The sequence below is a fragment of the Myotis davidii genome, unplaced genomic scaffold (genome assembly GCF_000327345.1).
Source record: "Myotis davidii unplaced genomic scaffold, ASM32734v1 scaffold78, whole genome shotgun sequence".
Lineage (NCBI taxonomy): Eukaryota > Metazoa > Chordata > Mammalia > Chiroptera > Vespertilionidae > Myotis > Myotis davidii.
Genome location: NW_006290305.1, coordinates 2602831 through 2611596, shown reverse-complemented (window position 1 = coordinate 2611596; position 8766 = coordinate 2602831). Strand labels below are relative to the sequence as shown.

The 8766-nt window shown below is 42.4% G+C and overlaps 1 protein-coding gene across 3 annotated transcripts in view; it reads right to left on the bottom strand.

Annotated features, from left to right (window-relative positions):
- PTPN2 (protein tyrosine phosphatase, non-receptor type 2) overlaps positions 1 to 8766 on the bottom strand; it is a 61821-nt gene that overhangs the window by 49679 nt on the left and 3376 nt on the right. The window lies entirely within an intron of this gene.

Sequence of the window (8766 nt, the reverse complement as noted above, 5' to 3'; positions counted from 1 at the left end):
GCGATTGGGGGGGGGGGAGGGGGTCTCAGCCCGGCCTGCGCCCTCTCGCAGTCTGGGAGCCCTTGAGGGATGTCCTACTGACAGCTTAGGCCCGCTCCCCATGGGCAGTCAGACATCAGCACTACCGTGGAGGCGGGAGAGGCTCCTGCCACTGCTGCTGCACTCGCCAGCTATGAGCCCAGCTTCTGGCTGAGGGGCACTCCCTCTGTGGGAGTGCACTGACCACCAGGGGGCAGCTCCTGTGTTGAACATCTGCCCCCCTAGTTTGGTCAGTTTGCATATTGGCCTTTTATTATATAGGATAATTCTAAGAATTCAGGTAAAAACAGAAACATACCAGAAAAAAGTATGTATTAACAGCAAAACTGAATTTGGGCTTTTCACACTACCACATGTGAGAAAAAGCATTTTAAAAGTCAGACACCAGATAGTTCTAGAAATTAAGCACAAATAAATTATTCAAGTAATTTCTTGATGAACATCCTTACTCTGGGTTCCCTTGCCTGCCACGACCGCTACCAGCTCTAAAACAGTTAACTTCTTAGTTCATGTTTTTATTCATTGTGCCTTCCAAGATGCAAGAGAAGGGAATACAGATCCATTTTCAATTGGAGAAATCTCAGTCACATTGTGCAAAGAGCACGTGTGATACAAAATATGTTGGTACAGCCATTTTGGAAAATGCATTTTGCCACACAGAAAAACAGAAACATACACACTGTACACACACTTTACAACTGTTGCTGTTGACTTCTTAAATGCTACTGTCACATTCAGCAATCTTGCTGAGCTCTCTAGTATTTTGTAGCTGGCTCTGAATTTCTCCATATCAGTAGTGTAATTCTGTCTCTCCCTTATACTTCATATTTCTTCATACCTTTTGTTTCTTCTTTTTTTTTTTAAATTCTAATTCCACTGGTTAGGATCTCCTATTTATAATCAAATGGAAATACCACGCCCCTCCCCCTCCCCCCAATTTTGAATGCATTGCTTCTAAGGCTTAAGCACTCGGTGTAATACTTCATTAGGTTTCTGGTGGAATGAAGTTGGATCTTTACCATAAACCATACACAAAAACTAACTAAAAAATGGATCAAAGACCTAAATGTAAGATCTGAAACTATAAAACTCTTAAAAAAAACACAGGGCTTAAAAGTTTTCATGATCTTGGTTTTGGCAATGATTTCTCAAATTAAGATACTAAAAGCACAGGCAACAACAAAAAAATAGACCATGACCTTGGATTTGACAATGGTTGCTTTTTTTTTTAATTTCAGAGAGGAAGGGAGAGAGAGATAGAAACATCAATGATGAGAGAGAATCACTGATCGGCTGCCTCCTGCACGCCCCACACTGGGGATGGAGCCCATAACCCAGGCATGTGCTCTTGACTGGAATTAAACCCGGGACCCTTCAGTCCACAAGCCAACGCTCTATTCACTGAGCCAAACTGGCCACGGCAGCAATGGTTTCTTAAATTATGACACCAAAAGCGCAGATGACACAAGAAAAATAAACTTCATCAAAATTATGAATTTTTGCACATCAAATGACACTATAGAGTGAAAAGATAACCCACATATTGGGGGGAAAATATTTGCATATCATATATCTAACAAACCATTAACCTAGTTAATAAATAAAAATAAAGAAATAATAATAAAAGTGAATGCTTTACTATCACATAAGTCAGGATTCACTTAGGGACCTTAAATACAAAAAAAGAAATTTAGGTATGTTCTCCCATAAATAGAAAATCTATCGATTTGGGATTATCTTAAAGTCCTTGTTTTTTCTTATTTTATTAAAAATTAATAGATTGCTCTTTTCCAATTTCCTAATTCTTTTTTTTTTAAATATATTTTATTGATTTTTTACAGAGAGGAAGGGAGAGAGATAGAGAGTTAGAAACATCGATGAGAGAGAAACATCGATCAGCTGCCTCCTGCACACTCCCACTGGGGATGTGCCCGCAACCCAGGTACATGCCCTTGACCGGAATCGAACCCGGAACCCTTCAGTCTGCAGGTCGACGCTCTATCCACTGAGCCAAACCGGTTTTGGCAATTTCCTAATTCTTATTAGTTGTTCCATCACAACAGTTCAAGGCAGAGCACTCCACAGTACAAGGACATAAAGTTTTTTTTGTGCACTATATAGAACAAAGATATGTACCAAGTTCAAAAATATTATTTAATAAAATATTATGAAATAACTATTTCACCCTAACAATGATGGAAATTAAGTTACAGCAACAGAGATTTAAAAAATAAAAACTTTCAGCCCAAATCGGTTTCGCTCAGTGGATAGAGTGTCGGCCTGAGGACTGAAGGGTCCCAGGTTCGATTCCGGTCAAGGGCATGCACCTTGGTTGCCGGCACATCCCCAGAAGGGAGTGTGCAGGAGGCAGCTGATCGATGTTTCTCACTCATCGATGTTTCTAACTCTCTATCCCTCTCCCTTCCTCTCTGTAGAAAAATCAATAAAATGTATTTAAAAAATAAAAACTTTCAGATTTGAAATGTGAACCTGTTTAGTAACTTCACTGGTTGAAACATAAATCATCACAGAAGCAATTCCTATCGTCATGGAGTGACTACAATTTTCTAAGGTTACCCCAGCGTACCATCCCTTGACTAGGAATAGAGTGGTACACACTCTAGGAGCCATACGACCTTACTCCAACCCACTTAAGCAATTCCTAGAAGTACTATTAAGTAAACTGTTAAGAGGAACTGATAGCTTTCAGAGTATAAAACTGTTCAAATACAGTGAAAGAGGAATTAAATAATTCAGTATGAGATTTTTCTGCAGAGGAATGAATGCAGTTTAAATTAAAGTTACAAATGAGTGACATGAACCAAATGAAACTGATAGAATGAAGAGTATATTAAATCAGATACACTGGATTGTTAAAGAAGAAGAAGACATGAAACTATCACATTTGAAAAAATACCAGAAATCCATAGGTAAAAGTATCTAATCTTAAATCAATTTCTTGACCAGGACTTCTTTTCATAGGTCATCAACCTAGAACAGTCTTTAGGGGCCTATAAAAGCCCTAAAGTCACAAGGTAAATTTTGGAGGATTTTATATACATGGACACTTCTCTCTTTCACAGGTTTCATTTTAAAGGTCTCAAAAGGTATTTACAATCTATAACCATTACTATTACTCTACTATAAATAGAACATTAACACTACATTAAATATTTAGAATAGCACTACAAAAAATAATAAAATAGCACTATATTCACTCTTAATAGCAATTTCACACAATGCCTGACAAGATAGAACATCATTCCAAGTAACAACAGAACAGAAAAGTTTAGTATTTTATTCAAAATGGTAGAATCTGAAGTTATAATCTTCAAAATTAGTCTGCTGAATTGTATGTCTTTCTCAACTGCTATGTTTTTAAATCTTCTAGGCTAAACTGACTTAGCATATGGCTAGTCACTATTATCCAAAGTAATGAAGGGTATTATCAAAAGTCCTAATTTACTAGTTGGTTTAAATATTCTCTGCCCCTAACAGCTTCACCAAAAAGAAATAACGACTTTAATGGAGCATTCAGTGGAACTACCACAGGGAACAGAGTATAGAGACTCTACATAGGAATTTCCAGGAGAAACAAATCATATATATACTTATTTGATAAAGTGAAGAGCACACTTACGTTAATTATAATGTTGCTTTTCTAGATCTTATCTGTCCATATTGCTAGTTTACTTTCTGGAAGAGAATGAGCAGAATAAGAGAACAAAGGGAACAGGCAGGGAGACAGGACAGCAGGAGACTGCAAGACAATAATTCTCCAACTGCAAACAGGGAATTCTGTGGACAATAATGATCTGGGAGAAGCAAAAAAACAAACACACACACACACACACACAAAGTTTGTTGGAGATTCTGTTAAAATCAAGATATTAAACAAGAGGCAAGCCAGAAAGACGAGGGCACAAATGCAACTATCTGAATTTTCTTAATTATAAGTATCAATGACCTACAGAAATGTATGTCAAAGGCAGAACAATATGATTTTTAGTCACACAGTCTCTATTGGGGCACCATTCCCAAGGCTCCTTTCCCTTAAAAGGAGCCTTATCTTTTGAAAAGTCACAGAAATTTAAGAATCTGACAAAAGCTATGGAATCACATAGAAACTAAAAGAAGCAAAAAAACAAACACACGCACGCACACACGCGCGCGTGCGCACACACACACACTTTAGCACAGTTTCAGGGGACTTGGAAATCCAGTTTTATCCTTGGATCCCAGGTACTATTTTAAAGGCCTCCAGTCCCAAAATGACCCTGCCTTTTGTAACACGTTTCATTCACTCCTTGCCATCAAAAATTTAAATTCCCTCAGTGCCATTAATCTCAACTAGACCATAAGAAGAAAGCAGTGTAGATGGTCATACTGGCAAATTAGAACAATGCTGAAATGAGAATCACAAGGACTAGATGTGGGTCGAAGCTGTGTCACTAATGCATATAACTTTATGTAAGTCACAACCTTATTCTGAATTGGTGTCTCCTTAGATGTGAATGAGGAAGTTGGAATAAACCAAGTGCTGATACTTCTAAAGAAGAGTACTATTCTTTTACTTAGTGAATACTTAAGTATCTAGCATGTCAGATAGTGGGGAAACAAAGAAAAATGAGGCAACCCTAAAGGAGCTAGATAAACAGACAGTTATAATAAAACAATGTGACTAATACCCTAATAAAATATAGAGGCCTCAGGAATCAGAGGAGGAGGAGCATATAATTTTGCCTAAGGAGACTAGAGTCTAGTCCTGTTTTGTTTTTGTTTTTTTTACCCTTCTCCCCTAGAGTCTGGTCTTGAACATATTTCTCAAATAGATAAGATAGGCACAGAGCATATACAGCATGTGCAGATTCCAAAGATGTGAGAAAGTAGGCAATTTTCAAGGAAAGTCAAGGCATTTGATACACGAGACTGCGCAACCATGTAAAAGCACTGAACACTCAGACTACACAATAGTAGGAGAATATGTAGTAGACATTGCAAGGGAAGTATTTTAGAATAAGATAGCTCTGATTTATAAAATCAAAGAAGAACCTGCATAGCATCTGGTAGCAAAAGTAAGTGGGAACTTTGTTTGCTAGAAAGAGGAGGGAGTCTGTTAGAATCCTGGGTGCTCTCCTAAAGGGCCAATGCACAGGAGCTTGCTCCTGGGAACTCACCCAGAGCTCTAACAGAGGGAAGGAGACTCAGGGCTTATGGAAGCCATAAAGAGAAGATCTGGATGGCATATCTCCAGAGATCTGGGAGGTCAGCTACTGAGGTCCAGGTCCTGAGTAAACATCCCACACCGCCCTCAAGTGCCATCTTCTAGGGTCAAGCACTTCTACTCTTAACAGTACCAGCTGGAGAAAGTGACCTAGCCCCGTCCTCCAAATACTGGCAACACCACCCTGACAAGCTCAAGTCAGGAATAAAGGACTGTTGGCTGAGATGTGCTCTTTTACTGAAGAAACTATAGACAGACTCTCAGAGGACCACTGAACTGAGTGGTGTTGGAACATCCGGTTGGCCCTTTAGTTTAGATCCCCCCCCCCCCCCTCCTGTCACAAAGTAGGCAGGCACCACCCCCAACAGAAGACTTGTTTGTCAGGGTCTCAGGCAGCAGGCAAGCACCTGCACGCCTCTGGAGGTCCTGTGCCATTCCCAATGGAGGACTGCCTTGATCTGATCCTCTTGCTGGCATTGGCTTGCCAAGCACACGTCCACTGGGACATTTGGTGCGACCCTCTCAGAGCCTCCTGTCAGGGTCTCTGACAGTGTGCTACCAAGCTAGAAGGCGGCAAGCAGCTCATTCCTCTCCCAAGGGCCAAAACCACCCCCAACAGAAGGCTGCCTTGATTTGTTCCTCTAAGCCAGTGGTTCTCAACCTTCTGGCCCTTTAAACACAGTTGCTCATGTTGTAACCCAACCATAAAATTATTTTCGTTGCTACTTCATAACTGTAATGTTGCTACTGTTATGAATCGTAATGTAAATATCTGATATGCAGGATGGTCTTAGGCGACCCCTGTGAAAGGGTCGTTCGACTGCCAAAGGGGTCGGGCCCACAGGTTGAGAACCACTGCTCTAAGCCCTGCCAGCACCATCCTGCTGGTGCAGCCTCACAGGGGAAAGGCATCATGACTCACAACTGGGACATTTGGTACGACCTGCTGGGAGATCTTTGGTCAGGGTCTCTGCCAGTGCGCTACCCAGCCAAGAGAAGGATAGTCGCTTACTCCTCCCCAGTGGAAGGCTGCCTTGTCTGTTCCTCCAAGTCCTGCAGGGGGGAAGGGAGCAAGGAGCATCCTCAGAGCTGAGAGCTTTGGAATGCAGCTCTGCAGGAGACTCTAAGATGTGCCTGCAGAGCTAGGTGTGCAGCTTTCTCCTCTCAGGCTGGCCCTGGCCCCTTCCTACTAGGCTCAGATTTGAGAGTGCATCTATCTACTTTAGACCAGGGCTTGAGCAGGCATGGCTACAGAGCTAAAAGGAGAAATGCACCTCGCCTCACTGTCGGTGCCACTGCCAAAAGAAGGCTGTCTCAATCTGTTTGCCCAAGTCCCGGTGACTCCCGTCCTGTCCTGCAAGGGTGCTCCTGCAGTGAGGACAGTTGGCTACACCACTCTGAACCTGTGGTGCACTCCTCCTGAGGGAGCTAGAGTTGGAGACTCTGGCAGAGAGTGAATGGTATTGCTCTGGAGTAGGGGCCACCTTCTCCCCATTAAGTGTCAAACCACACTGCCCCAAATTAAGGACTCACTAGCCCTGTCCGCCCAACCTACCAAATTTGAACCCTATGGAAGGGTCAGTGGCGCGTGGCCAGCTTGGGCCCACTCTACAACTTTTCTGCATAAAATTCTAGAGGAAGTCCAAGCAACCTCAAGGGGGAGTGGAGTACCAACAGGTGGACACTGACCTCAGGGAGCCTTAATCTTTTACTTATATGACTCCAGCAAGCCAACCCATCGACACAGAATGGCCCCTCCATGCACACTCAGGTCAAGTTGATACACACACAAACAGTAAACAGTGTGGTAGCTCCAGACAGGTAGCCCAAAACCAGTTACACACAACATCTGACAGCGACCTGTACCTGAACCCCAACCAAGTGGACCCAGAACCAACAAAAACAGTGGTGGGCTTCAGACCACACCAAAGCTCAACCCAACTAGCCACAAACATGACACACCCAAAGGAAGATTCCAGCAGGCACCAGATGCTGTTGGGAACAACTCCACCTGAGAGGGCAGCCCCTGCACAGCATCTCATACACGGTGATTGCGGTTTATCTTTATAGCCACCCAGGCTGAAGAGTTAACTCCACCCATGAAAGGGCCAACAGCATTCATCAAGTCACAACTACAACAGGGGAGTGTGCACATAACCCATTAACATTCCTGGACCAAGGAACACAGATGATCTGAAAGACTGTGCCACTGAGCCCAACAAGACACCTCGAGACTGCACCTGCACAGCAGCTTGCACACTGTGCTTAGTGTTGAGCCTCAGTCAGCCAGCTTAAGGGTTGATCCGACCCATGAACAGGCCAACAGCAATCAAGACTCAACTACAATAGGAAGGCCCAAATAACCCACACAAGAGACATTCCTAGAGTACCCAGCTCAGGAGATGAAAGACACTGCACCACTGGGTCCTAAAAGACACCTATGACAGCAGGCCACCCCACCATGATAAAAAAGGCTAAGGTTAAAGATAAAAAGAGAATCACCCTAGCCGGTTTGGCTCAGTGGATAGAGCATCGGCCTACGGACTTAAGGGTACCGGGTTCGGTTGAGGGCACATCCCCAGTAGGAGGTGTGCAGGAGGCAGCTGATTGATGTTTCTCTCTCATCTATGTTTCTAACTCTCTATCCCTCTCCCTTCCTCTCTGTAAAAAATCAATAAAATATATATTTTTTAAAAAAGATAAAAAGAGAATCTTAAAGGCAGCAAGGAAGAATTGGTCAGTTACCTACAAGGGAGCTCCCACAAGACTGTCAGCTGATTTCTCAACAGAATCTTTGCAAACCAGAAGAGATTGGCATAAAATATTCAAAGTGATAAATAGCAAGGACTTATAACTAGATTACGCTAGCCAGCAAAGCTATCATTTAGAACATGGGGAACTTTTTTTCTGCCAAGGCCATTTTGATATTTATAACATCATTCTTGGGCCATACAAAATTATCAACTTAAAAATTAGCCTAGTTAAAAAAAAAATTAGCCTGCTATATTTGGTCAAACATTTAATTAACTCACCCCTAATGCCTTGGCAGGGCCAGACCAAATGATTTCTCAGGCCTTATACAGCTGTTGGCCAGACTCCAATGCTGATTTTGAACTAAGGATAGAGCTTCCCAGGCAAGAAAAAGCAAAAGGAGTTCATCACCACCAAACCCGTTTCACAAGAAATGTTAAAGGTTCTTCTTTAAGAAGAGGGAGAAAAAATAAAATATGAATAAAATGGCAATAAATACACATCCATCAACAATTACTTTAAATGCAAATGGATTAAATGCTCCAATCAAAAGATTTATGGCCCAGCCAGCGTGGCTCAGTGGTTGAGCATCGACCTATGAACCAGAAGGTCACAGTTTGATTCCCAGTCAGGGTACATGCCGGGGCTGTGGGCTTGATCCCCAGTGGAGGGTGCGAAGGAGGCAGCCAATCAGTGATTCTCTCTCATCAATGGTGTTTCTCTCTCTCTCTCTCTCTTGCCCTCCTACCCTC